This window comes from Diadema setosum, chromosome 6 (assembly GCF_964275005.1).
Source record: "Diadema setosum chromosome 6, eeDiaSeto1, whole genome shotgun sequence".
In the NCBI taxonomy this organism is placed as follows: Eukaryota; Metazoa; Echinodermata; class Echinoidea; order Diadematoida; family Diadematidae; genus Diadema; species Diadema setosum.
The window spans coordinates 31259725-31275411 of record NC_092690.1 but is presented as its reverse complement, the minus strand read 5'-3'; the positions used below and the strand labels follow the sequence as shown (position 1 = coordinate 31275411).

The 15687-nt window shown below is 40.4% G+C and overlaps 1 long non-coding RNA gene across 1 annotated transcript; it reads right to left on the bottom strand.

Annotated features, from left to right (window-relative positions):
- Positions 1-2163: 2163 nt before the first annotated feature.
- On the bottom strand, positions 2164-4262 carry LOC140229852 (uncharacterized). The gene is made up of 3 exons (XR_011901320.1): positions 4110-4262; positions 2832-2898; positions 2164-2311 (listed from the first exon to the last, which is right to left on the bottom strand). It is a non-coding gene; the product is annotated as an uncharacterized lncRNA (long non-coding RNA).
- Positions 4263-15687: the final 11425 nt, after the last annotated feature.

Below are 15687 nucleotides of genomic sequence, written 5' to 3'. Positions count from 1 at the left end.
AGAATCCTCACGCGGCAACATATCAATTAGGCAAAAGAACGTATCCTGACTTACGGCGCGTAAGCATTCTCCCGCGAAGCCACTTTAGTATGCCAAAAGAACGTATCTCGACTTACAAATATCTGCGCCTTAACCCTTTCATCAATGTAATTAGGCAGAATGACGTATCCCGACTCAATGGCAACAATCTCTATCATTTGTTTATTTGACAATTTTGTTAACTGGATAATAAAAGTCCTGTTATATGTGTTTATATATATATTAAGAATAGTAAAACACAGTAGCTTGCAAAATTATCGATGCAAGAGAACATTCATGTTTTTTTTTTCTGAAAACTTACCGAGTATGTGCTAAAATGTAATTAGTTGTTATCTACCAATTACCTTTCATTTTTGTTTTACTTCATTTGCATATATAGTTTATAGTTTATCGAGATGTCCATTCTTTTTTATTATCTTTAAGTGTATGTTTTTTATCCCTTGATGTAAGATTTTTCATTGGGAACATAATTATATTTGCTTTATCATTCATGTTGTTTTAACAAAAACATGGATTTAGATTAATATCGACAACTAAAGTACGAGTTTGGGTAAAGTCTGTAAAATGGACTGTTTGAGAACTGGCAAAAAAAAAAACAAAATAAAATGGGTATTAAAAAAATTGTATAGACATCTGTACATACACTTCGTTTCAAAGAGACATACACGCATTTAATGTGTTAATATTGAGACTCCTTTTTTAATTTCTCTTTTCTTTGCTTTATTTATACACGTTCCATTGAGATGAAAGGATTTGAACAGAAAGAATGATATTGTGTACTTTGTTTATCGTTATAAGTTGTTAATGTTTGGTTGATAGCATGACTTGTATCCGTAAGGATAAAACTTCTATATAATGATAATATGCCTCAATTCTTTGAACAACAACAATAATAACAATGCATGAATCCAGGTTTTAATGTTTTTAGGTGTAACTTGACCACACACACACACACACACACACACACACACACAACCAAGCAAGTACAAAAACACACAAAACACACACACACGCACACCTCAGACTTGTCAGAGTTGCAAACATTCTCTCAGTAGAATAACTTTGAGAAAGACATGACAGAAATGTAGATGCAGAGACTGATTTACATTTTCTGAAAGGTTTATAGGGAAAAATGTGTGTACATCTGTTTCTCAAAGATAACAGCATTACAAAAATCATTCGATTATTTGCAAGTTCTAAAAATATGACATAGATATCTACGCTTTCTTCTTAAAATGTAAGAGAGAGTTTGGTATGCCATTATGCTTTTATCACATTGAAAGCAAATCAGCAGTAACTAAACATTATCATGATGGTTAATTAGAAATAGAAAAAAAAATGTCATTTACTTCCCGAGTAAAGTTATTAGCTTACATACGTACCACAGTTGAACAAAACCCTGGGAACAAAATTTTCAACAGAACATAATTGTTGTTGTTGTTGTTGTTGTTGTTTTTTTTTTTCTGGAGATTAGTTATACTATTACCATATCAGACCTTCGCATCAATTTTTACCTTGGAAGATCAGAACATCTACACATTACAAATTGTAAATAGCACACATAACATTTTTACTCCTTACTGTTGTTGAAGATCAAGTGTAGTAAGAAGTAAATACTTGGGTAAAGAACAATTATTAGGCAGCTTAAACGAAGGGAAAATTTGCAACAGTATTCACTTTAAACACATTTCAATAAACGTCTCATCACAACAGCGATTTGCTGTGCTGCAATTTACATCTGCGTTGTCTGAGAGCTCCCGGAGGGATTAGGCTCAAAATAAGATATGAAAATTTTGCAGGAAATAAGGTTACTATTTCCCTGGTTTTCTGAAATAAGTTGACATGTTTCAATCGACATGATATTGATTTTGAGGGCAAGCATTTACAACAATATTTGATATGAACAAGTGATAGTTTTACCTAAAGTTGATAGTCATCATTTCAAAGGGCAATAAGCCCTCATCATATTTTTTTTTTTCGAAATAGAACCTTTAGTTTCATATCAACATAAAAAAAAAATCGTTCTTGTGCCTTCATAACGTGAGAATAGTCATTAACACTTCACAGTTGAGTTTTGCGAGTTCTTAATCTAACTGTGAAAGATTTACCAGATCCTATATAAACAATCCGAGTGTTATTATTTTTTTTTATATTCTGACTGATCTAGTGCACAATCCACTCCATCTTTCATGAGATTCTGACGGGCGTGCACAGCTGTTCTGAAATCTGTACAGTTGCTCTTTTCTCTGCTTTCGAACTGCTCGGTAGACCACTGCAGGAAAATGTAAAAGAAATGGAAGAGAATAATTAACACAAAATAAGGCACTCTTTCCGTAAAAGACAGTGAATTTCAACTCAGCTTTAGTTATATCATGTGATTAAATTCTTCATTAGACATGATTGTGTGTAACAAATCCTCTCTCACAGACCCCCTTCCCCTCCCCCCCCCCCCCAAAAAAAAAGCAAAGGAAATGAGAATGAGTATTTAATATCGAAATACACTCACAATATATATTATTCAACATCATACAAATACCCCTTGAGGATATACAGGGCTGTGTGTTTATTTTTGAGAGAGAATGGTGACTATTTCGTCAGTTTTCATTTCATATTACTTTTTTTTTTCATTGCTAAGGAATGAACTGTGAAATGTGGTATTCTCAAATTATCAGAGAGTCATCATCATGGATTTTCCGTCTTTTATTTTTTTCTTTTGACAAAGGTGGGATTCATTTCTTCCCCCTTCTTCTACTTTTGTTGTATGAATTAATAGGTGATTATTCAACTTGTACCTTTTATTGTACTTGATACACTGCATTCCTTTTCTGTGCTGGTCTAGGCTGGCGGTTGGTGTGGACACTGAAAAGAGAGACATGCAAATATGTATTTCAACACGAATGTTAATATCATCTAAAGTAGACGATTGGGTCTGAATATTTGAACTTTCCATAGTATTTAAAACCACGTAACTTAAGAAATAGATATTTGAATTCCATGAGCTTTTGCCCTCAACATTGTTATGGGGAGGGGTGGAACGTATAACATGTATAGGATCTACCATGGCTACAATGCATTTTTTTTTTTAATCGAAATGAAAAAAAAAATAAATGTTTTAAAGAATATGTACAGCTGACTAAAATTGCACCAAGAATACAAAAGAAAAAAGAAAAAAGATAAATCAGGCTTCCATAGTTAGCAGGTACAGAGTACCATTTAATATGACTTTATTTTTTTTAGGCTTATTTTAAGTGGATAAATTCCTGTATGTATGAAAACACCACAATCACATTCTTAATTCTTTCAAGAAATAACAAACAAGATCTAAGACTACTTCAGTACTTGTGTTTAACCAAAGATGTAGCCCAAACATTATTAAATGATGTTTGGCTACATCTTTGGTTAAACACAAGTACTGACAACAAATTGTCAGTACTTGTTGTCCTTACTTTTCTTGCTAGTAATGATGTTAATGTCATTATTAGAACATATCGTCTTCCATCAGTTCATGTTGCCACTGAAGACTAAATGGAATTCATCAGTATCAAGCTTTATTGTCATTAGCTTGAAGTCGAAACTATTACTGTTTACTATAAAGCTGTTCCTTTTTTAGACTTTTAGACGAAAACTGAATTTGAGGTAGAAGACGTCAAGTCGATGATCATAACAGTATATTAGGGTCCACTCAATGTATTTGCGCATAGGTAAATTTCTTTTGAGAGTTACTACTTCTACTAGACCACTAGTAGTAGTACTACTACAAGTATCCTACATTTACATAGTCATTATTACATTAGTAGAACCACAACCACAACCACACCAATGAGCCACGTTTTGGCAAGCCCACCGAAAGGAAAGGCTGTCATACTCATAGCTCTAAGTTTGCTCTTTATTTTCATAGCTTTTTTTCCTCATCGAGTTCTTAAATCTTAGTGAAACTATTATCGAAGGTACCGGACCATACTAGCAAAGCGTACTGTCGTCCAGTCTGTACAGCCCAATCGCCGTACTTCGCACGGCGTCTGGTCGGGCTAGATCAAACTTAGACCTGACAAAAAACCCATAAAACTTACCGGTGTTACCGCTGATTTTCTTTGTGGTAGCATTAGCTGTTCGGGAGAATATCCATTCCATGACTGCAAAACAGAACAATGGGCATGACTTCATGGTTCACACTGCAGCAAAGCTTGCCTGCCAGTCAACCAGTCGGTGTAACTCTGCTTAAGCTGTTGTCGCAAGTAAGAAAGCGGTGCGGCAGCAGCGGCGGCACTACAATACACTCACTGCCGCGGCTGAAATGGATCTGCAGCACGTAGCCGTAGGTCTAACACAATCATAGAGTTATGCAGTGCAGCGTGTGTTGTGATGGCCACGATGTTGATACGTTGTTTTGCCGTGCTGACTGTAGCGCGCATGGCCCTGATTTTACACAGCAAAGCGCTGTATGATGACATACGTTCTTTTGGCGTCGCAATTTCCTTCTTTTTTCTTGAGAAACCACCATGAAAAAACAGTGTATGTAAAGATACGTTCATTTGCCGTAACAGCGAAAATGCTTTCTTTGTCATTTCTATACGTATCTCAGGTTACGTTGTTTTGCCTAGCTGGAAACGGCAAAGTTGTGAAAAAGGTGTGTAAGATACGCTTTTTATCTCTGAAATGGTAAACATTTGAGAATTGAGACTTTCATCATTTAAAAGAGCGCATTTTATTTAGGAGCCATATGCTCATAACTCAAAATGCCCAAATTTTGAGTTACGTTCCTTTGCCTTATCACGGCCGCGCTCAGCTTCGGCTGCCCGAGTACTGAGTGCGTGCTGGCGCTATGGCATACGTAATCTAGCTCATAGCGAGCGCGTATCGCAACATGCAACAGTACAGTACAATCATGGTACAATACACTTTGATAAGGTGGTACGGAGAAAAAACTCTTTGCGTTGTCCGTGGTTACAAACGTTGAGGGCGACCTTTTGTCTACGGCCAAAGAGATTTTTCCAAAGAGATTTTTCTCCTCACTGGAGAAAATCTCTTTGGATTTTCCCCAGTGGAGGAGAAAAATCTCTTTGACAATAGGGCCTACGGAACTCATCACGGTACTGACTCCTGAAAAAAGAAAAGTCACCTTGATACAGCTGTACCAGTTACAGCCCGATGATCACTTCACAATTTCAAGAGATACCTATTTTACACCATTTTTGTCCACGGGGTAGGCCTACCGTCAAGTCGAGGCCAAGTAACACCAGAGACTCCAGCTCTCCAGTTTTCGACGGGAGATCTCTCGCCGAAAACCCATTTTTGCAAAATCTCCCGTTCTCCTGCTGGAGATTTGATTTCTCCCGCCCTGGCTCTGTGTCTCCCGGTGGAAAGGATTTCTTACTTATTGCTATCGTATATTGAAAAATAAGCCTTATAGCACCAGAGAACATCTAGAACCCAAGGAACTTCGCGCTTCGCACACATCAACTTGGAGTCTCCCGTTTGCTACGGGTTTCGGGCGGGAGAATCTCCAGATCAGAAGGTGCTTGGGGTTGGAGTCTCTGCAACACTGCTAATAATATTATGTTCCTTTCACTCCAGGGCCCCATTTCATAAAAAGTTGATATGATGGCAACTCTTTGCTGGAATGACAGTATTTTTTAAATGTATTTTAATAGTTCATTATGTAATACGTGTTTAAAAGGACCAACACCTATATACTAGCACCTGTGTTACCTCTTGGTTCTTTTAGCAGCCTCATTGTGTACAACATTGCCATACTGTAGCTCTTTTTCAGATTAATAGTTTTAAATTACATAATCATTTATCAATTATATATTATAGATTATAATCAGTATGTTTTGTTTAGATCATTTAGATAGTTACATGTGCTATGTATTAATATTGATGTATAAACATGTATTCAAACTTTCCTACTACATACTTAATGTTGTTGTTATAGATAAACTCAAACTCAAACTCAAACAATTGTCATGGTAACGACAAGAATCCAGATTCCTGATTGGCTGTTTGCTGTGGGAAATTGTCATTCCAGCAAGATTTGTCATCCTAACATCTTTTATGAAATGGGGACCATTTATACAAAATAATAAATGACCCTGTGGAATGACTAACTGGTTGGCTAAAATCATCGGCTGATCACAGGCTGGCGTCGCGTTCTTTAAACGGTGCTTATGTGTGTGTGTGTGTGTGTGTGTGTGTGTGTGTGTGTGTGTGTGTGTATGTGTGTGTGTGATGACCCCGGTTTTATAGGCCTAATATGGTGTACTGTGGGGAAATTTCCTTTCTGGTGCTTCTTCAGTATACGGGAGTGTCATCAGTTAACAAGTAAAGAAACAAATAAAAAAAAAACAGTTTTCATCGCATTTCTGGTGCCACTAGCAACCTGACATGAGATGATGACGGGCGGGGGAGGGAACTTGACATACCGAATGTTCCATCGGAAGGGTTGGAAATGCTATTGAGGGAGGTTATAGGCCTAAGGCAACGGCGTAAATCCGTACTGAGGAGTGGGGGGGGGGGGTGATCGGCGATAGTCACCATCACCACGATTACAAGCCCATAACTGGACCGGCGCTGCAGCCTTGGGAGGGGTGGCGTGGAGAAGCTTGGTGCCCCCGCCCCCCCCCCCCCCCCACACGCACACACACACACACGCACACACAAGACAAGACATTAGGGGGGCACCTCGTGGAAAAGTAATTTTGAGGGTGTGTATGCTTATGCGTGCTTGCGTGAGTATGTGTGTGTGCGCGTGTGTGCGTGTGCTGTCAGTCTGCAAACTTAATGGGGACTATAATACAGTACATAACGATGTGTCATACATTCCACAGCGCAGTCATTGAGCAACATTTGTAAGTTTTTTAGAATGACGGCGTGAAACAAGAAATTATTTGGAACAACATCAGGAGAATTGCATAAAAATCGAATGCGAGCGAGCGTTGAAAATTTTGACATTTCACAGTACAAAAACTGCCGTTTGTAGCTATATTCTTTCGCTTTCGAAAGGGGTTGCGCACCGGGCTCAACTGCTGGCAATTACCGGCAGCAACATCAGGAGATTGGCATAACGATTAACTGCGAGCGAGCGAAGCGAGCGAGCTTGAAAATTTTGACATTTACAGTCCAAAAACTGCCGTTTGTAACTATATTTTTTCGCTTTGGATATTAAGGAGGGGAGGGAAGCATCGGGCGCAACTGCGAGCAATTACTGGCAGCAACATCAGAAGAATGGCATAACGATTAACTGCGAGCGAGGGGAGCGAGCGAGCTTGAAATTTTGACATTATACAGTCCCAAAACTGCCATTTGTAGCTCTATTTTTTGCTTTGGAAATTAAGGGGGGCGCAACGAGCGTAACTGCTGCCAGTTACTGGCAGCAACATCAGTGGCCCGTTGCATAAAACTTACCGTTGAAATTCAATGGTAACTACCGTCAAAATTAGGCGTCACAGCCAATCAGCATCAAGGATTATAAGCTTTACCGCTAATTTGAAGACTTACCGCTAGAAAGGAGCGGTAAGTCCAGCGGTAAGGGTTTTATGCAACAGGGCACAGGAGAATAGCATAACGATTAAATGCGAGCGAGCGAAGCGAACGAGCTTGAAATTTTGACATTCTAAAATCACAGAACTGCCGTTTGTAGCTATACTTATTTGCCTTGGAAATTAAGGGGGGGGGGCGCACTGGACCCAACTACTGGCGATTACTGGCAGCAACATCGGGAGAATAGCATAGCGATTGAATGCGAGCGAGCGGAGCGAGCGAGCTTGAAATTTTGACATTTTACAGTCCCAAAACTGCCGTTTGTAGCTATATCTTTTGCTTTGGAAATTAAGGGGGGCGCAACGAGCGTAACTTTAACTCCTGCCAGTTACTGGTAGCAACATCAGGAGAATAGCATAACGATTAAATGCGAGCGAGCGAAGCGAACGAGCTTGAAATTTTGACATTCTAAAACCACAAAAATGCCGTTTGTAGCTATACTTATTCGCCTTGGAAATTAAGGGGGGGGGGGGGGCACCGGACCCAACTACTGGCGATTACTGGGAGCAACATCGGGAGAATAGCATAGCGATTGAATGCGAGCGAGCTTGAAATTTTGACATTTTACAGTCCCAAAACTGCCATTTGTAGCTATATCTTTTGCTTTGGAAATTAAGGGGGTGCAACGAGCGTAACTGCTGCCAGTTACTGGCAGGAACATCAGGAGAATAGCATAACGATTAAATGCGAGCGAAGCGAAGCGAACGAGCTTGAAAATTTGGACATTCTAAAACCACAAAACTGCCGTTTATATAGCTATACTTATTCGCTTTGGAAAGTAAAGGGGGGGGGGGCGCACCGGTCCCAACTGCTGGCGATTACTGGCAGCAACATCAGGAGAATAGCATAGCGATTAAAAGAGAGCGAGCTTGAAAATTTTGACATTTTACAGTCCCAAAACTGCCGTTTGTAGCTATATTTTCTATCGCTTTGGATATTAAGAGGGGGGGGGGGGGCGCACCGGGCGCAACTGCTGGCAATTACTGGAATCAACATCAGGAGAATAGCACAACGATTAAATGCGAGCGAGCGAAGCGAGCCATCTTGAAAATTTTGACATTTTACAGTCGCAAAACTACCGTTTGTAGCTTTATTTTTTCGCCTTGGAAATTAAAGGGGGGAGGGCGCACCGGGCGCAACTGCTGGCAGTTACTGGCAGCAACATCAGGAGAATGGCATAACGATTAAATGCGAGCGAGCAAAGCGAGCGAGCTTGAAAATTTAGACAATTTAAAGTCCAAAAACTACCGTTTGTAGCTATACATTTTCGCTTTGGAAATTAAGGGGGCGCACCGGGTGCAACTGCGGGCAAAAACTTTCAGCAACATCGGGAGAATAGCATTGCGATTAAATGCGAGCGAGCGAGCTTGGAAATTTTGACATTTTACGGTCCAAAAACACCTTTTGTAGCTATTTTTTCGCTTTGGAATTTAAGAGGGGCGCAACGGGCGCAACTGCTGGCATTTACTGGCAGCAACATCAGTTTTTTTTTTTTTTTTTTTTGGGGGGGGGGGAACCCTCCGTTGGTATCTATAGATATCTCCGCCCACGGAACTTTTGCATTTTTTTCTAAACTGAAGTAACAGACCTGGTGCACACTTTAGATGAAACATTTTAAAATATGTTAATCTAAAGTGTATTAAGTAGAAAGGACTGAACAGGGAGGGTATACCTAGGAGGCATGGGGTAGGCCTAACCCCTCTTACCCGAGGGAGATTTTGTATTATTTTGTAGAATTGAAATTCAGCCATCTTTGGATGAAAAGTTTAGACAGTTTTCTATAAAAAAAGTAAGAACATTTCCACATCTCGGGAGTTACGAGGAGCAAAATGATATGTTTGTCCCCAATACTTTTATGGGGTACCATTACCCCCCCCCCCCCCATCGACGCCTCTGCATATGAGGGAGCTTTTGTAAGTGAAAGATCTGCTGCACGCTCTTGATAAAATACTAGGAAATACGTCAATCTCAAAAGTGTTCAAAATCTATCGAAAGGGATCCAGTAGCGGAGCTTTTGCATGCTTATGATTGCAATTTAACGAAATCTGGTGCATAGTTCTGGCAGTATTTGGACAATTTTCCACAAAGAAAGTTCGAGATTTGTCCTTATCTCGGGAATTGCTTGGGGGACAAATGACTTTTCTGCCCCAACACTTCCGCAGGGGTGGGGCAAATGCCTCTTTGCCTCCCCCCTCCCCGAGATAGATTCGACGCCCCTGATCATCCTTGGGTATGCCCATAGATGTATCAGAGTCGTCATCGTTTCAGGAATAATTCAGGAAATGGAGGGGGGTTCAACTATGGCGGTATGGTTTTAGTTATTGTTTGTTTGTTTGTTTTCGTACATAATTTGCAGATGGTCCCGAGTTGCTCGCGTCATAGCATGTTTACATGTAAGCCTGTGCTATTTGACGTTGTCAACGTCTGGACCATAAAATGTCGATAATAATTTCTTCGCGAGCGAGCGAAGCGAGCGAGCGCTTGAGAAAATTATGTATACATTATCCTACAAGATGGAATACTGTTCAGCTCTGTTACCTCTCTGAAGGCGGGCCTTTCAATAAAAATATGTCAATATTGATAAAAGCACATTTCTGCTTCCTCCATTTTTTCCTCAAATTTCAGGGGGGGGGGATGATTGTAAAGGCCATCCCCCTCCTCCATTTCAGGGGGGGATATATCCCCCCATCCCCCCCCCCGGGATTTACGCCCATGCCTTAGGCCCCTAGATATAGTCTCCCGAAATAGCATTTCAAACCTTGAGGGTGGAACGTTTAGTATGTTCCCGAAAACAAAAGTCATCATGAGTTAAAACAACCAAAGATCGCTATAGGGCCTACTTAACGATCTTTGATATGCCACCAGCACAACGCAACTGATCGCTCGCGCAGAGCCAAATTCACTGTGCGCGGGTCCTTCAAATCACACTTTCGTCCGCATTACAATAGGCCTAATCGGTTATCTACTTTTTCACATTGTATGGAATAGGCCTAGGCAAATCTGTTTGTTTGATACATACTTTATTTTCTGTAAATAAATATACATAAGTTACATAATCATGAACATGTGGGAAACATAAAGAGTATATTTTAAAACAGAGTCGTTTGACTTGCATAAACAACGATGTGAAAGGAAATTAATGATAAATATACAGTATGCATGTCTATGCAGTAGGGATTACAATAACAATTAAGCCCTAGTTAAGAAGCGATTAGGCCCTATGCAGAGGGCCGCCATTGTAAGCATTGCTTGAAAAGATGGCCGGCCCGAGGAAAAGGTAGGGACGTCCTAGATTCGTAACAATACAAATTATCCTATCGATTGCGTAAAAAATAATATTTTTTACGCAATCGTAAAATCGATCATATTATGATCGTTCAATCGTTTGGTATCGTTTGTCATTTGTTTTTACCTGAAAATGTTTTCCCATGGGAGAACATTACAAAAATGTTCTACCCATGGGCGAACATAATCAGTGTGCCTCCATCGTGTTTAGCCAATCACTAACCGGTATTTGATTAACCCATTTAATATAATCTTATTCGTTTGGCTGCAATGATAATTTACTTTGAATTCGATCATCAATGTTTCCGACCGAAATTCGTCCAAAGACTTTTTATGGTCCCGCAGTTAGACAGGCACTCTTTTAGTTCACCCGAGCCGAAGGCTCGAGCAAGCGCGCCGGAACACTTCTGCTTTTTTTTTTTTTTTTTTTTGGGGGGGGGGCAAAATCTCAGCGGGGGCACATTGTCACGATGTGAGATCCTCGGCGCGGGAGCGAAGCGAGTGAGGGGGGGGGGGTTGGGGGTGGAAAGGGGGATTACCCCCCCCCCCCCCCACACACACACACACACACACTGTAGGGAGCTTTTGTAAAACAGGGTACAAAAGTCGTGTTTATATATCATTTAAAAGCAAATTTCTAAGGAATTAAACATAGTGAAATATAATCAGTGCGAAGGACTATGATTATTACATACGGGAGTGCATAATAATGTGATGATGTGACATCCTCGGCCGAGGGAGCGAAGCGACCGAGCGGGGGGAGGATGTGGGAGGGGGGATACCCCCTCCCACGGTAGGGACTTTTTGTAAAAACAGAGTATAAAAGTCGCTTTTATAGAGAATTTAAAGCAAATTTCTAGGGAATTAACATATTGAAAAAATCAGTTTGAAGGACTATGATCATAACATACGGAAGTACATCAATAATGTGATGGTACGAGATCCTCGGCGAGGGAGCGAAGCGAGCGAGCGGGGGGGGGGGAGGGTGTGGGAGGGGGGATACCCCCTCCCACAGTAGGGACTTTTTGTAAAAACAGAGTATAAAAGTCGCGTTTATAGAACATTTAAAAGCAAATTTCTAGGGAATTAACATAATTATTGAAAAAAAAATAAGTTGGAAGGACCATGATCTTAACATACGGGGGTATATTATGTGATGGTGTGAGATCCTCGTCGAGGGAGCGAAGCGACCGAGCGGGGTAGGGTGTGGGAGGGGGATACCCCGTCCCACGGTAGGGAATTTTTGTAAAAACAGACCATAAAAGTCGCTTTTATAGAGCATTTTAAATTAAATTTCTGAGTAAAGGAATAGTAAAAGAAATCACTGCGAAGGACTATGATAATAACTTATGAAAACTTTTCATTTTACTTTAAGTACGGGCAGAACGAGCGAGCCACTTTCACTTTGCAATTTATCTGAAATGTATTCATTAAAAGCTTAAACGTGATCGCATCGTTCGAACAATAAAACATATTCTTATACTGCTAGAAAGCAAAGAAGAAAATGAAAAATGTAAGGTTTACTAAAGGTATGTTTCAGCGGGCACACTCGAGGACACGAGGCTAACATCTATACACTAAATTTACTCATAAGTTACTATTAAAGATACAAAAATGTATGTTGTTAGTGTATTATAATTTTCGCCCCGTAAGGGGCGAAAATTTTTGCATTTTCAGTTATGAAATTACAACATTTAGATAAGAAATATGCCTTTATTGTTCATTTTGGTCTTTAAATCAGTGATAAATTATTTGTTACAGGGGGCACTGGGGGGGGGGGGGGGGCAAAAACTCGTTTTGCCCCCCCCCCACAACATTTTGTTTGGGGGGGGGGGGGGGGGTAAGTGCCACCCCTGCCCCCCCCCCCCCCCACCCCCCCGCTTCCGGCGCCATTGGGCTCGAGTGAGCTGCTATTGTGATCGCTTTTCGTCCGCCGTCCGCCGTCCGTTGTGCGTAGTGCGTTCATCTTCTCTTCCAGAACCGCCCGGTGGGCAGATTTCAAACAAACATAGTGGGAATCATTCTTAGTATCGTAATGACCCAAAGTTTTCATGTTGAGTATGTTGCCACCGGGCCAACTGGGGCCCAGGGGAACGGCCCCCAAGGGAAAAGGGGGAAACTTTAAAAATCTTCTTCTCCAAACCCAAAAGCAACGCAATCTATAATGGATATCTTGTATGTAGATACATTTTATGATGAAGAATGTAGTTGTTTATGGCAAGACCCAAGATGCCCCCCTTGGGCTTTAGCGGGGGGGGGGGGGGGGGGGTGAAAGTTTGAGGGGTGGGGGCCAAGTAGGGGGAAACATAACTTTTCATCTTCTCCTTCAGAACCTGTGGGCGAATTTCTGTCAAACTTGGTGGGGATCATCCTAACAGAGTAGGGACCCAAAGTTGTTCATGTGGAGCATGTTTATGGCCCCCAGGCCCCCAATGACTTGAATGAATTTCAGATACTGGTATATTATTCTGTGTTGAACTCTGGTTGTCCCAATAAAGCCCTATCAGATTAAACAAGCAGAATCAAAGTGCACTGTTAAATGTTGGAGAAGTAACATTTTCGTTAATTTCAATTCTGAAAAAAATATTAAATTTGCATAATTAATGAATTTCAGAATTCTGTGTTGAAGTTTCTGAACCCTTACCTATCTCCATAAGTCAGAGCAATCAGAAGCAAAATCCGCCCAGAAATAAAAGAGAGGAAGCAAATCTTATCATTTCGAGCACACAAACACATAAACACACACACAAACACACACACACACACACACATACACACACATACACATACACGCACACACACACACACACACATACACACACACAAACACACACAAACACGCACAAACACGCCGTTTCAGCTACCGAACTCATTCGGTGGGGACAAAAACCACATGCACTTAAAATTTGTTTTTGTGATGATTGTGGAGGAGCAGATAGTTACCAAAATGTGCCGGCAATGTCCTGCCCAAAATTTACCAAAATGTGCCGTAACAACAGTACAGTTATACTGCTACCATACAGACACTGACTCCGTCGCACTATTAAAAGTGTGATAAGCCTATTCATTATTATAAGGATTTATAATAACAGTAATTATAATAAAAGTATTAGTCGTAATGATAATAATAACAACAACAATAACAATAATGAACAAATAAATCCCCACTCAATTTCTTCCTATGATAAACATTATACAACAACATTATATGGCGTTCTTATACTGACACAAATCATCTCTCCGCAATGTAAATTGATATCTTCACATTACCCATTGCTCATTTACTTATCTATTTATTTTATTCATTCACTATCAGTATTATTTCATCCATGTTTAACGAACATCTGTACACACAGGATAATAAGAAACAAAAACAAAAGTGAACGCCGTCTCACATCAACAGGGCCTACCCTTTTCCAAAACTTGGTTATAAAACCCCGGGGATTGTAATTTGGGGGCCGGGGGGGGGGGGGGCGGTTGAAAATTCCAAACCCACACTAAATGAATCACTTCTAATGGAAACTGCTGTTAAGACAATATTGACATCACTTAAAAAATACTCACGAGTCCTACATGTGACCTTGCATAACAAAACAAACAAAAAGTCGAACCCCTTGATTTTACATGAGGACTCAAAAATGGTGAAATGGTTCAACCAAGTCAATCTTGATTTTTTTTTTTTTTTCTGAAAGAGCTATCCTTCTTCTACATTATTCTTCAGTTTGGGATCTTAACATGAATGGGAAAGTGTGTTTCTATAGCAGTTTTTTTTACAACCCTTCTTTGAGGAAGAGTAGAATGATCAGGTAATTCTTTAGAGACCACTTTTCATGTACAGAAATCCATTGCACCCTCTTCACTTTCAAGTCTAATAATTTTTGAAAAGATAATGTTACTGCTTTGAAAGTTAGTATTGATCATGGGCAGAATGGGTAATAATAGAACATGCTCAATGTCAGCTTAATCTGATGATCTCTTCAGCGTTGTTGCTCCATTGGTTTACATCCTGTGTTTTGTCCCTTTCATGGCACAGCTAGCACGGCTTCGTACGGATTAAGCGCTTGAATAGACAGTGTACTTTACAGCCTCTTTTCTCAATTCACTTTCCAGATTGTGTGCTTTATTTCCAGTATTTATGCAGGTTAGGGGAGTCCATTTGAATTGAGTTATACATCATTTTAAAGCTTTAGAGTCTGATCTTTCAGAATCAGCCCTTAACTAAAAATCCATGTCAGGCAACTTTTTGTTGGTTTTGTGGTTCATGGTCACATATATGCGGAATGTATGCAGGCAATGCGTCGTCACCAGCGTGACGTAAAAACAAACACTGACGTATGCAGTAGGCCCCAAGTATTTAGGAAATTATAAAGATGTATAGGCCTATTCATTGTGCGTGTGTGTGTGTGTGTGTGTGTGTGTGTAAGTGTGCATTATAAGTGTGCGCCCACGCGTATCTAATCGATATATCTTATTCAGTTCCGCTCATTTAAAACAACGAGTTGAATGTAATATCATATCCCCCAACATAACATGAATACATTAGTAGTATAGTATATGGCGCCACCGTACGTTTTTAGAAGTGGAGGGGGCACTTCCGGGTTTCCTCAGCAAACAAGAGCCAAAGTGGTGACACTTTATGTATTCCTATATGTTTGTTGCAAAAACTTAACGGGGGGGGGGGGGAGGGGAGACCCGACCCCCCCCCCCTTTCGCCAGCCATGTGTAGTGTAGGGAACACATTTTTATCTATCAACAACAGCACAACGCATGTCTGTACATCCTCTGCACTGCTGTTTTCCTATGGAGACATAATTTACATGATGT